The 9,481-nt window shown below is 44.6% G+C and overlaps 1 pseudogene; it reads right to left on the reverse strand.

Moving 5' to 3' along the window:
* Nucleotides 1-7,598: 7,598 nt before the first annotated feature.
* LOC103269271 lies at nt 7,599-8,568 on the reverse strand (annotated as a pseudogene).
* Nucleotides 8,569-9,481: the final 913 nt, after the last annotated feature.

A 9,481-nucleotide genomic window follows, 5' to 3' on the forward strand; every position in this document is an offset into this window, starting at 1 on the left:
GCACTCCAGTCTGGGCGACCGAGTGAGACTCCGACTCAAAAAATAAAAATAAAAAAACAAAAAAAAGAACACAATACACACACATCAGCATTACCAGACTAAGCACTTATCATAATATTCCCAACTCAACCAAGTACGGTGGCTCACACCAGCACTTTGCAACCCCAGCACTTTGGGAGGCAGGGCGAGAGGAAAGCAATGATCGGAAAAATCAGAAAATGTAAAACATTGTATCTCATCACAACAGAATTTCTTCACAAAAATAAAAAATGGAAATTTGTCTGCAACCAAAGTAAGTTTCCTAGTGCCTCATTTGTTAACCAAGCAAGGAAGACTGTTGACTGCAGAAGAGTTAATTAAATTGTGTTTGATTGCAGCAGCCAAAGAATGTGTTCAAAGAAAACAAACTTACTTAACATTAGCCTTTGCTGAGAACAATTCCTTAAAGAGTTGAGGGCGGCTGGACACAGTGGCTCAAGTTTGTAATCCCAGCACTTTGGGAGGCCAAGGTGAGGGAATTGCCTGAGCCCAGAGGTACGAGACTAGCCTGGGCAACTTGGCAAGACCTCATCTCTACAATAAATCCAAAAATTATCCAGGCATGGTAGTGCGTGCCTGTAGTTCTGGCTATTTGAAAGGCTGAGGCGGAAGGATTCCCTGAGCCCAGCAGATGGACACTGCGGTGGCCATGAGTGTGCCACTACACTCCAACCTGGGTGACAGAGTAAGACTCCAACTCAAAAAAAAAAGAAGCCAGGCTCGGTGGCTCAGCCTGTAATCCCGCGCCTTTGGGAGGCTGAGGTGAGTGGACTGCCTGAGCCCGCGGGTTCGAGACCCACCTGGGCAACTTGGCAAGACCTCATCTCTACAATAAATCAAAATGAGCCAGGTGTGATAGTGCGCGCCTGTAGTTCCAGCTACTTGGAAGGCTGAGGCGGAAGGATCGCCGGAGCCCAACAGGTTGAGGCTGCGGTGGCTGGGAGCAGCAACTGCACTCCAGTCTGGGTGACAGAGTGAGACTCCAACTCAAAAAAAAAAAAAAGAGTTGAGGGCATTGGGAGTAATTTTGGTAGCTGTGGGAGGCCAAAATTAAAAGCCCTCAAAAAGATATATTCATGCCAAATCTGTCCACTCCAAATCCCTGGGTTCTGTAAATGTGACCTTATTTGGGAAAAGGGTTTTTGCAGATATAATTAAGTCAAGGATCTTGAGATAAAATCATTCTGAATTACCTGAGTGAGCCCTAAATCCAATGACAAATGTCTCCATAAGAAGCAGAGAAGAAATTCAGGGAAAAGAAGAGAAAATGATGTGAAAATGAAGGCATAGATTGGTGTGATGTGGCCATAAACCAAGGAAATCAGCAACCACCCAAAGCCAAAAGAGGCAAAGAATGAATTCTCCCTTACAGCCTCTGCAGGGAGTGTGGTCCCCTTCTAATGCCTTAATTTTAGACTTCTGGCCTCCAGCTGTATTGTTTTAAGCCACCAAGTTTGTGGCAATTTGTTATAGCAACTTTAGGAAACTAAAGTGGTAGGAAATAGAGTAGGCAATTGAAAAGCAATTCAGCTGGACTCGGTGGCTCAGACTATAATCCCGCAACTTTGGGAGGCTGAGGTGAGTGGATTGCCTGAGCCTGCAGGTTCGAGACCTGCCTGGGCAGCGAGACCTCATCTCTACAATAAAATAAAAAAATCAGCCAGGCATGGTAGCGCATGCCTGTAATTCCGGCTACTTGGAAGGCTGAGGCAGAAGGATCACCGGAGCCCAGCAGGTCGAGGCTGTGGTGGCCAGGAGTGGCCACTGCACTCCAGTCTGGGCAACAGAGTGAGACTCCAACTCAAAAAAAAAATAAAAAAATAAAAAACGCAATTCAAATGATTTTGAGTGGTTTTCCTTGGCTCTTCACGAATTGACAGATGTTACCAATATGGCTCAGTTTTTGCTTCCTTAAGGAGTCAGTGCTGAGGTTGACATGACTGAAGAGTTAGCCTCTATGAGGAGACTGCATGGGACAACTATAGGAGACAGTATTTCCAAAGAAGTTGAGGAAACACTTATTCAGTACAACCTGAAGTGGAACCTGCTAAGATGTGTTAGGATTGATGGTGGTGATAAATACAGAGAGCAGGAAAAGTGTTAATTGGGCACACTTACAAAGCTTGTGAGAACACAAGGTGTTAAACACCTATGATTTCCATTGTATTGTTTATCAGCAGATACTTTCCTGAAAATATTTAAGTCTATCTTGTGTTACTGAACTTGTAGTTTCAACAGGAAATAATCGTTCACGCTCATAATTCAACCATCTTCAGTTCCTCAAATTTTGTCCAAAATAGAAGCTGAATATCCTGGCTTTTTGTGCTATAGAAAGAGATTAGCAATGGTAAAGATTTATTGTGATTTTTTTTCCTTTTTTTGAGTTGGAGTCTCATTCTGTCACCCACACTGGAATGTAGTGACACTCTCACAACCACTGCAGCCTCAACTTGCCAGGGGTAGGCAATCCTTCCACCTCAGTCTTCCAAGTAGCTGGAACTACAGCCATGCACCACCACACCTGGCTAATTTTTCTTGATTTATTGTAGAGACAAGGTCTCACCAAGTTGCCCAGACTGGTCTCGAGCCCCTGGGCTCAGGCAATCCTCTCGCCTTGGCCTCCCAAAGTGCTGGGATTACAGGCATGAGCCACCACACCTGGCCTGATTTATTGTACTTTTTAAGGCTCAGGGCTGAAATTTTTCTGAATGAGAAGAATTGCCTTCAACTCCCACTAGGGAACAGAGTGGGTTTGGAAATTAGCTTTTGTTATAAACTTGGTACTATTTTCTAATTAACTCAGCCTAAAATTAGGCAAAACAGCACTAATATGCACAATTTGGTATTTGTTTTGTTTTTGAGTAGGAGTCTCACACTGTCATCCAGGTTGGAGTGCAGTGGCTCATGGCCACCACAGCCTTGACCTGCTGGGCTCAGGCGATCCTTCTGCCTCAGCCTTCCAAGTAGCTGGAACTACAGGTGTGCGCCACCACACCTGGCTAATTTTTTAAAAATTTATTCCTCTGTTGTCAAAAGTTAAAACAAGAATCAAGATCTTTATTCTCACAAAAATTTGCAGCAAACATATTTTCTAACCTTAAACTATAGTCCCAATAAAAATCTCAATCTGTGGCAGGATCCTTTACAGAGAGAGACAAGACACTGAGGCTTCTTTGCCAGGAAGCAGCATTTATTTGTGCCAGCATTGGCCCAGCGGATTCACACCCTAAGGCTGAGCCCCGAACGCAGTAGGGCATTGCCTTATATTACATTTTAGTCCCTTTGTCTCCCTTCTATGGCAACCTGCATTTTTAATTGGGTATTTTATGGCACAGGATTGTAACTGGGTTACTCATGCACACTTAGACATTGACTACGCCCATAACTTTCTCTTCTAACACAATTATTTTTCTATTCTGGGAAAGCCCTTATCTCTTTGTTTTAGAAGGCACCCTGCCTCAAATCAATTAGCCAGGCGTGGTGGTGCATGGCTGTAGTTCCAGCTACTTGTAAGGCTGAGGTGGAAGGATTGCCTGATGCTGGCAAGTTGAGGCTGCAGTGGCTGTGAGTGTGCCACTACACTCCAGTCTGGATGACAGAGTGAGACTGTGCAATTGAGGAGCTTCCACCTAATCTATTAGAAGTGACTAATCTGCAATGTAATGACCTAGCAAACAGCAACTATCAAGAGAAGAGTCTAGCCGAATGCAGAGGCTCATGCCTGTAACCCCAGCACTTTGGGAGGTGGAGGCGAGAGGACTGCCTGAGCCCACGGGCTCGAGACCAGCCTGGGCAGCTTGGCGAGACCTCATCTCTACAATACATCAAGAAATTAGCCGGGCATGGTGGTACATGCCTGTAATTCCAGCTACTTGGAAGGCTGAGGCAGAAGGATCGCCTGAGCAGTAGGATGAGGTTGCAGTGGCTGTGAGCGGGCCACTGCACTCCAGCCTGGGCAACAGAGTGAGACTCCAACTCCAAAAAAAAAAAAAAAAAAAAAAAGAGAATTCCATACTTCTCATTAGTAGGCCAGTACTTTAAAAAAAAAAACTTGCATCTGGAAGGTGTTTGTATATATACACATATATTCTATGACTATATTTTTAATTTCATCAATGTAAAAAATTGTGGAAATTTTGTTTTCTCTCTTCTTGTCTAAGTATCTCCTTAACGTCCTAGATTCTGCCTCTTGGCCCACAAAGTCTAAAATATTTGCTATTTAGCAGGGCTCGGTGGCTCAGCCTGTAATCACAGGCTTTGGGAGCCTGAGGTGAGTGGATTGCCTGAGCCCACGGGTTCAAGATCCACCTGGGCAGGCGAGACCTCATCTCTACAATAAATCAAAAAATTAGCCGGGCGTAGTAGCGCACACCTGTAGTTCCAGCTACTTGGAAAGCTGAGGTGGAAGGATCGCCAGAGCCCAGCAGGTCAAGGCTGTGGTGGCTGGGAGCGGCCACGCCACTCCAGTCTGGGCGACAGAGTGAGACTCCAACTCAAAAAAAACCAAAGCAAAACAGGAACTTGGAGGGGTGAGGAAGAAGAGCTAGAAAAGGAGTGGGGTCTTGGCATTTCATTGTCTGGATATGGTGATCTAGTGAGTTTCATTCTCTTACTACTGTAGGCCTGAGGGTTGGTTTCCTGAGAAAGGAGCTCAGACAAGACAGTTTCAATCTTTAAGGTCAGCAAAGTCAATTTCAGTTTCCTGAGAAAGGAACTCATATAGGACAAATGTAAGCTTCAATCCTTAAGGTCAGGAAGGTCAATTTCAGTTTTCTGAGAAAGGAACTCAGATAAAAGGAATGTAAGTTTAAATCTTCAAGGTCAGGAAGGTCAATTCTAATTTTACTTTTAACCCTTTGCACTCAGATGTCCCCTCTCAAGGGACATAAATAGATTACTGGTGATTATACAGGACAAATCATACAAGCACACATTTTTCAAAAATGTTTGTTTCCTTGAAGTTTTCCATTAATTCAAAAGCAATGAAAAACCTATGTCTTGCGGTGGCTCACACACTTTGGGAGACTGAGGTAAGAGGATTGCCTGAGCCCATGGGTGTGAGACCAGCCTGGGCAACTTGGTGAGACCTCATCTCTACAATAAATCAAAAACAAAAAACCTATGTCCCATTTGAAATTTGTAAAGTTTCTGATCCATCAGTTGAGAAGTGCTTTTCAGGAATCGTGAATGCATCCTTCCACATCATCTTTGAACGACACACTGGACAATAAATTACATATTATTCAGTGGGAGGAAGAAAATGAGATTGCGTTGTCTGCTCAAATAGAAAAACACCAGGTGGAAGACATCAAACAAATTACTATTGCACAACATGTATCAGTGAATCTGCAAAGCATGACAGTGACTGTTTCACACATTACCCCATGTTGGAAAACTATAAGATGTAAAATTTTGATTTTTGTCATAAATAAATTCCTCATTGTCCAAAATTTCATTATAAGCCAAATATTATCACAATAAAATAATTGGATCCAACGCTATTCTATTTCTTATGAAGTGATTCATGTTTCACTAATTCATAAAAAAGTGCAGTCGAATTGCTGATAGGTGTTCCACAAGATGTCTCTGAGTGCAGTTTTGTTTTGTTTTGTTTTGTTTTGTTTTGTTTTGTTTGAGTTGGAGTCTCACTCTGTCACCCCAACTGGAGTGCAGTGGCCGCTCCCGGCCACCGCAGCCTCGACCTGCTGGGCTCCGGTGATCCTTCTGCCTCATCCTTCCAAGTAGCCGGAATTACAGGCATGCGCCACCACGCCCGGCTGATGGGCAACAGAGTGAGACTCCAACTCAAAAAAAAAAACCAAAAAAACCTGTAACCATTAATTCTTTGAGAAGTTGGGCTGGTTTCAGTTCCCCCTTTCTCTGTATCAATTCCTCAGACATAGAGACTCATTCATTCTCTGTATCAATTCTTCAATCATAGAGTCATTAGTCTTTGAGTTGGAGTCTCATTCTGTCACCCAGGCGGCTGGTGTGCCATGACACACTGACAGCCACTCCAGCATCAACCTGCTGGGCTCCGATGATCTTTCTGCCTCAGCCTTCCAAGCAGCTGGAACTACAGCCTTCCAAGCAGCTGGAACTACCATGCCCAGTTAATTTTTCATTTATTGTAGAGATGAGGTCTTGCCAAGTTGACCAGGTTGGTCTCAAACCCTCAGGCTCAGGCAATCCACTGGCCTTTATCTCCTAAAGTGCAGGGATTACAGGCTGAGCCACTGAGCCTGGCCCATCGATCTTTCTAATTACTTCATGCTAAAGAGGGGCATTGTGGAATACTGAAAAGGGATGACAATGTCACACCTATCATGGGGAGTACTTATGCATAAACAACTAAATGTAAACAGCATGTTGTTTAGGTTTGATTAACAACATAGATAATCCAAAAATTTTTAAATTCCAGAGACTATGGAATGGATCATTCGGGAAATCCAAGAGAATAGTCCCAAAAAGCACATGCTCCCTTTATGATTTCCAAAAACCAAAAGCCAAAAAGTAAGATTAATACATCCCTGTCATAAGGCCAGTCCACCAAGGCTTGCAATGAAGCATATCAGCTGCTTCATCTGAGGTGCTCCACTTGGCATTTATAGAGTCAGACAGTCCCCTTTCTCAGGGTAAACAGACCTTATAGTAGCTTTTATCCAGTCTATCAGGCTGGCCATACTTTTGAGAATAATCTCCTGTGTGTCTGGATCAGATATACCCATCCGTGATTGTTCAGTACTGAGCTGTGGGTCCTGCATCCACCAAAACATGCTCTTCCATTCTGCAGGATTTAAGACTGAGGATGTTACTCCCAAATTACTCTCACAATCCATTTTAGTAAAGGTTCCTCAGGAAGCGGATGACACCAATTGCACAAAATGGAACAATTCCTTCATATTATATCCTCTAGTTTCAATCGTTACTTGATTTTTCCCTTTTCCACATCAATAACCTCTGTGGTAACTATGGGCCTCAGAGGTACTTTCTGATTCTCTGGCATAATTTTCCCTTTTGTGGGAAGCTTTGAAGCTTGTAATCTAATCCCAGACGGACCCCAGTCAGAGCTTAGTCTAGACTCAAGGGTCAACCCAGCACTTTCTTACTTTCATTTTAGTTATTACAGGTGATTCACACGTTGCCCCATGTTATAAAACTGTAAGATGTACAATTTTGATTTTTGTCATAAATAAGTTCCTCAATGTCATAAATAAATTCCTTAACCAAGGGATTGAACACTTCGCTTTTTTCTTATTAGCACACACTTCACCCTGCATCCAATAATCCAACTCTCCAGGAGTTGAATCCATCTCCATTTCACTGGTAACATTTAAATTGAGTACTACTACACTGCTGTGGCTCCATACCATGGGGGACCACATTGCCACCCAGGAATCAACTGTTATCCTAATAACAGGGGTACCAACGCTCTCTTCTAAAATGTAATTTTTTTCTCTCCAGTACTCCATTTCTTTTTTCTTTCTTTTTTTTTAAGAGAAGTAGACTTTATTTCCTTGTTTTGCCAATAAAGTTGGCTGAGCCAGGCTGCTTTCTGATCAATCCAAGAGACCAAATCCCATCTCCTCGTCCGACTCCTCCAACTCTTTCTTGGCTTCAACCTTGGCAGGAGACACAGGGACAGCAGGAGCAGCAGTGGTGGCAGCAGCCACGGGGCAGCAGCCACAAAGGCAGATGGATCAGCCAAGAAGGCCTTGACCTTTTCAGCAAAAGGGAAGGTGTCATCAGTCTCCACAGACAAAGCCAGAACTCATGTGTATCCATTGATAATAGAATGGGGTATTGATGCAACAGCTGGATAACCAATCTGCAGACAAACACTGGCAACATGGCGGACACCCTCCAGGAAGCGAGAATGCAGAGTTTCCTCTGCGAGGTCAAGCACTTCAGGGTTGTAGATGCTGCCATGGTCGAACACCTGCTGGATGATCAGCCCAAAGGAGATTGGGGAGATGTCCAGCATGTCCAGCAGTGTGGCTTCACAGGCTCCCACTTTAAGACTGGTCTCTGGTCTTAATCGGCTGCACATCGCTCAGGATTTCAATGTCACCTCTGGAGACTTTAGTGGTGATGCCTAAAGCCTGGAAGAAGAAGGTCTTCTCGGGTCCCAGACCAGTGACTTCACAAGGGGCAATGGCACCCACACGGGCAGCAGCTGGCACCTTGTTGGCCAGCAGCATGTCCCCGATCTCAGTGAGGTCCTCCTCGGTGAACGCAAAGCCTACCTTCCCCCGGATAGGAGGCAACAGTGTGTCCAGAGCTGGGTTGTTTTCCAGATGCCCTCGAATGGCCTTGCGCATCATGGTATTCTTGCCCATCAGCCCCACAGCCTCCCCTCGGAGGGACACGCGGATCTGCTGCACCTGCTTGGTTCCCACAATGAAGCATTCTGGATAGTCATCCAAAAGTTGGGTGATCTTAAGGAAGTAATTGGATTCCCAGGTTGCCCTGTCTTCCCTAGGCATCACAGCGGTGTGTCAGGGATCGCCACGCAGGGTTTAAAGACGCTGTTACAGCCGGGCTCAGTGGCTCAGCCTGTAATCCCATGTTTTGGGAGGCTGAGGTGAGTGGATTGCCTGAGCCTGTGGGTTCGAGACCTGCCTGGGCAACTTGGCAAGATCTCATCTCTACAATAAATCAAAAAATCAACCGGGCATGGTAGTGCGTGTCTGTAATTCCGGCTACTCAGAAGGCTGAGGCGGAAGGATCGCCGGAGCCCAGTGGGTCGAGGCTGCAGTGGCCAGGAGCAGCCACTGCACTCCAGTCTGGGCGACAGAGTGAGACTCCAACTCAAAAAAAAAAAAGAAAGAAAGAAAAAGACAATGTTATTCACATGAGGATGCCTGGCAAGAGTCTTTTTTTTCTTTCTTTCTTTCTTTTTTTTTGAGTCGGAATCTCATTCTGTCGTCCAGTCTGCAGTGCAATGACATGACCACAGCCTCCGCAGCCTCAACCTGAGCTGGGCTCAGCTGGGCTCACATCAGTCTTCCAAGTAACTGGGACTCCAGGAGCATCCCACCTTACCCAGCCAATTTTTAAATTTTTTTTGTAGACACAAGGTCTTACCATGTTGCCCAAGCTTGTCTGGAACTCCTGGGCCGAGGCAATCCTCTTGCCTCAGCCTCCCAAAGTGCTGGGATTACAGGCATGGGCCTCAGTGCCCGGGCCAATACCCTGTTTCTACCAAAGACAAATCACATTGGGACTAATTTATTCATAAAACATACTTCAGTCTTATTATATTTGGCCTGATTATTTACATAAATATAGAAACATTATTGTCCCATATAGGCTTTTTAAAATTGGCTTTGCTGGAACTTTTTCATTAGGAATTTTGAATTCCACTTTTTGAAAGCCTCAAGGCCTGAATTCTAACCAAGAATTCGCCATGAGACTGTGCTTATAATACCTGTATGAATTC

This window comes from Carlito syrichta, unplaced genomic scaffold, assembly GCF_000164805.1.
Source record: "Carlito syrichta isolate Samal-C Ts95f unplaced genomic scaffold, Tarsius_syrichta-2.0.1 Scaffold309147, whole genome shotgun sequence".
NCBI classification, from domain to species: Eukaryota; Metazoa; Chordata; class Mammalia; order Primates; family Tarsiidae; genus Carlito; species Carlito syrichta.